Below are 4,709 nucleotides of genomic sequence, written 5' to 3'. Positions count from 1 at the left end.
ATTAGAGGTATCCAAAATATGAGAGAGTAATGGAGTTATATGATTGCTTTTGAATTGAAAGAGGAATTAGAGATGCTGTAAAGTGTTTGAAGAGGGAATTGTGTGGATATTTAGAGACATTCATGTAATGGGCTTAGTATGTTTTACAAGTATTTTTGCTTTTTAGTTAGAAGAGTTGACTAGGAAACCTGTGTTAAAGAGTTGACTAGTTGATGGGTCTGCCTCATTAGTTAAGTCGATACCCCATATTAGTTACTTTATGATCAAAATTAAATAACTAAATGAAGAAATATGCAGCTTATGAGTGTCAAAGTCAATGGGATAGTCTTTTTGAAGCATATTTCAGGAAAGATATCTTGTATTCTGTTGTTGTTGATTAAAGAGAAGGATTACAAGATCAATGTGCTTATTTTGAAGTTGTCAATATTATTGCTTTGGGAACATCATCAATCATATTTGATTTTGGACAAAGAATGACTCTTGAAGCTCTGTATCTTATGTCAATTAACTCTTTGATAATTCCACAGTTTGGCTTGATTCTACAGGTATGATAATTCCAACAGTTTGGATCCATATTTAGGCTTGGTAAGTATTTTAGGCCAGTAGGCGAGGGTTCTTGCGTCAAACCATACGGGTTCAGGCAAAGAAGTTAGTCTAGAAATGTAGAATTCATTTTGTTACTTGGAATCTGGGGGCTTTAATAGGTAAGAGCTTATAGTTAGGGGAGACTTGAAAAGAAGGAAAATTAACTTAGCTTGTTCAAAGGAGCCAAATTCGAAAGGAACAAAAGCTAATGGAATTGATGCCTACAAACTCTAATACATAGGAAAAATTAGAAATAGAAATATTAAGTATAAAAGCTGGGATAAATTTAAAGGTTAGTTGTAGGTATTAGTATAATAAGTGATTGGCTATTAGCTATTAATTTAATAGAAAGGAAAGAGAAGTTGATTTCATGGAAGAATGTTTGAGTGGACTCAGGGCTGTAGGAATGCTAATCACATTGATGGACTCGCCATGAATAACAACTTGTAATGGCTAATCGCTATAGTTTTTAGCGGATTCAGCCTTTGAGGAATCTGATTCAACCTTTTAGTTGACTAAAACCCATTTTCTCTTTAAAGTATGTGTTATTATTATACCCTATTAAAAGAAAAATCAAATTTTAGGAAACAGTTTGTGTTGTGGCTTGAGCTACATTCCTTCTCCCTTTACATCCCCTGTTTCTTGATAGTAGTGCATAGTTGTCAGAAAATTTCATTGTTATATTTCTCATGCATTTTTCTGTACTTACACTATTTAGTATTTAAAATATGTTAGAACTATTTATTCACCAGTTCGTATATACAATTTTGTTTTTAAATGTCCTGCACTATGCCTAATTGGTATGTGTAGAAGTCTAGGAATGTGCCTAATGGGTGTTCATGTCATGTAGGTATAGCTAATGGGAAATGTTCAGCAACAAACATTTTGACAAACATTTTGGCAAAACATTTTTCAAAATATGGGTTAGAGGTTTTGGAATGGGCTGATTTTTGGTGAGGATGATCTCTACGGTGAGGAGATCATCCTCACCAAAAATCAGCCCATTCCAAAACTTCTAACCCATAAAAAATGGTTTACAAAAAATGGACGGTCCACGATTTTTCAACTTGTAAACATGGGGCTAGAAGTTTTGGAATGGGCTGATTTTTGGTGAGGATGATCTCCTCACCATAGAGATCATCCTTACCAAAAATCAGCCCATTCCAAAACTTCTAACCCATGTTTTGAAAAATGTTTTGCCAAAATGTTTGTCAAAATGTTTGTTGCTGAAAGGGACCCATAGCTAATTATCCATTGAGGTCCTATTTGGACTACATTGGGTACTTCTACCAAAGGATGGATCCACTTTCTGAACAAGAACACTTTGAGGTAGGCTTGTTAATTCTGTGTGTGTGTGGTGGGTAAGCTTGACTTGAATCCACAACCTCATGGTTGTGTTCAGCTGAGTTATTTGTCCAAGCTACCCCCTCCCCTCCTCTTCCCTTCCCAACCTCTTTAAGATTATTACCACCAGAAAGCATATGTACTTTTCATTTGTTGACTTCATGGCATGTGCTACTATTTTCTGTTGACATTTGCAATTCTCATGCAAGTTTGGTTACAGGGATTTCTTACAATCACCCTTGTAGGTAAGTGCTTCATTTCTTGTTTCAACTTTTAAAATTAATAAAATAGAAGATGCAATTTGTAGCTTCTGCATCTTATGTGGATTTTCTATCATTTTTTAAAATTATTTTACCATCTAAAAAGTTTATATATAGGGGATGGTTCATGGGACAATAAGTGACAAAATTTATGACAACGTTTTTGTGTAAACCACTAATTTTGATATGGCCAAACGCATTGTTTTGGATGCAAAGATAGACTATCCTACTGCCTGCAGTGCAATGGTAATTCCTTTATCCATTCTTTTGACTGATATGTTAGATGATACTGTGATGAACATGATTTTACATATTGCAGATCTGGCTTTTTATTTCTGACTAATATATGCTATTAGTAATTACTCTCCACTTTTTGTGAGATAATAACACTCAGTGTTGTTCACCTTGGTATTGTCAGGAAACACTTCGTGTACACAAAGATTTGGTGGGCTTAATGAGCTCATTGTAGGTCTTCGCAGTGAAGGTATGGCTTTCTTTATTAAAAAGTTCTTTTTTGATTACTTGGATCTGAGGATATTGGACATGAGTATGGCCCAAGTGGCAGACTTACTTGCCCCAGATCCAAATATCGTGTTTTGTTTGGTTCTGGGATAGCATTGTATAGGATGCATGTTATACATTTTGCTCAAAATAGAAATAAATGGTGAAATAGGGCTATGATAAAGATGGTGATGATGATGATGCTTTAATATTTTCTTTATTAACATTTTGTAGAGGCAAACCATCAAAGGATAAGCGTGAAACTTTTTTAGCTCATGGTACTTTATCCATTACATGCATTACTCTATATGGGGGGTCGAGAGTGAGTGCCTCGTTAAATTTTGAGGAGGCACACTCATTTCATCATGAGTACAATTCGATGGCTTGCACAATTGAGATCGTGGATGACATGCATGTAGCCATTGATCATATACATCATCATGGAAGGCATGTTAGACTTGCTATTTTTTTTTTCTTTTAAATAAAATAAATAAAGATTTTAATGTTGTTGTATTTTGGCTTTTTTTCAGTGCTCATACTGACTGTATCATTACAGAGGATCGTGAAATCGCAGAAATCGAACCAATAAAGAGTATCTGATCTAGGAAACGGTGGCAATGTAGAAAAAATCCAAACCTTGAGAAAAATAAGAGGACACGATAGAGCAGAGAGAGCCAGAAGAGATGAAAGGCATCACCACCATTTGCTTCTGATTGTGTTTTATTTCTAAGTAATTATGTGACTCAATTTCATTTGTTAGTGCCCAATTATTTCTATTAGAGCTTGTTTAATAATAGAATTTCAATATATAATATGAGTTTTGAATTGTTTAGTTTAATTTGGAGCTTGTTTTATGATTTTTCTTTTGTTTTTTATTTTTTCGATTTTTTATTATTTTTATTATTTTGTTTATTGTGATTGGTGAATTGGAGGACCGTGCTATTATTTGTTAAACTTCCAAATTTGATGGTCATACTCTATGGATTTTTTATTTTATTTTTTTTAAATCTCATTCTCCAATAATTTGATAGTCCAGGGTCGTCAAAAAAAAAAAATTCTACAAGAAAATATTTGATGAGCATATTTGATGGGATGATCCGTCAAATTTCTCAAAATTTGATAGGCTAAGACTGTCAAATATGGGCTTTTTTCACATAATGTTGGTTTTTCCTTGTCAAAAACTAAACACTTGTTTGAGTCCAGAACTCTTGCCAAAGGACAAGGTTCCGAGTTTCCTAAGGATAAAACTCATACTAAAGTGAGATGCTATCTCTTTCAAACAAGAAGATTTTGTGATTTAGCTTAGGAAAAAATCTTAATGTAAGCTTTGAGGTGAACTAAAACCTCTTTGATTAGTGAACATCAAGACCTTTGTGAACGTGATCTTGAGAGTAAATGTAGGCAAGTTGTCGAACCACTATAAATCTTGTGTCTCTCTTTCCGATTTATGCTCATGTTTTAGTATGCACATGAATGATTTGAAAGTCATGAATGCCTTGCCATCAATGACATACTTTAAATACTGTAATTTTAAGTGCATTGCTTTACTTAGCTTAATCGTGAGACATCGATCGATTCGGGATTAGGTGAGTAGAACATCACACTTGACCCACCTAGAGATCATAGGATTAAAAAGGAAAATTTTAAATTATTCTATTCACACTCCCTCCCCCTCTCCCTCTCTAGGACTAGACAAAGTACGAAGCCCACAATTTCACATTGTAAGTCCATAATAAGCTCCATTGAGCATTAGTTTGCATCATTTAATTACGAGCATGTTTGCATCCTCATATGTAGTTAGGAACATCTCTACACTATTTTCTATGTAATTCAAGAATTCATATTGGCAAAATCTTGATTAGGAAGTATACCCGCTTCATAAGGTGATCCCTACCATTGTAAGTCGACAATAGACTCTCTTGGAGCATCTTGTATACACACATTCACTCATGCTAGTTCTGAGTTTGAAATGGCCAAGCCATGAAAAAAAATAAAAATTCCAATCAATGGAACAATTTC

General features: G+C 34.2%; 1 long non-coding RNA gene across 1 annotated transcript; it reads left to right on the top strand.

The window, feature by feature from the left end:
• Positions 1-1,830: 1,830 nt before the first annotated feature.
• Positions 1,831-3,528, top strand: LOC147409653 (uncharacterized). Its single transcript, XR_015175089.1, has 2 exons — positions 1,831-2,673; positions 2,925-3,528. It is a non-coding gene; the product is annotated as an uncharacterized LOC147409653 (long non-coding RNA).
• The last annotated feature ends 1,181 nt before the right edge of the window (positions 3,529-4,709 follow it).

This window comes from Akebia trifoliata, chromosome 2 (genome assembly GCF_017979445.1).
Source record: "Akebia trifoliata isolate Shusen 1 chromosome 2, ASM1797944v1, whole genome shotgun sequence".
NCBI lineage: Eukaryota > Viridiplantae > Streptophyta > Magnoliopsida > Ranunculales > Lardizabalaceae > Akebia > Akebia trifoliata.
Note: the sequence above shows the minus strand (reverse complement) of the source record. Positions and strands in the feature narration are given on the sequence as shown.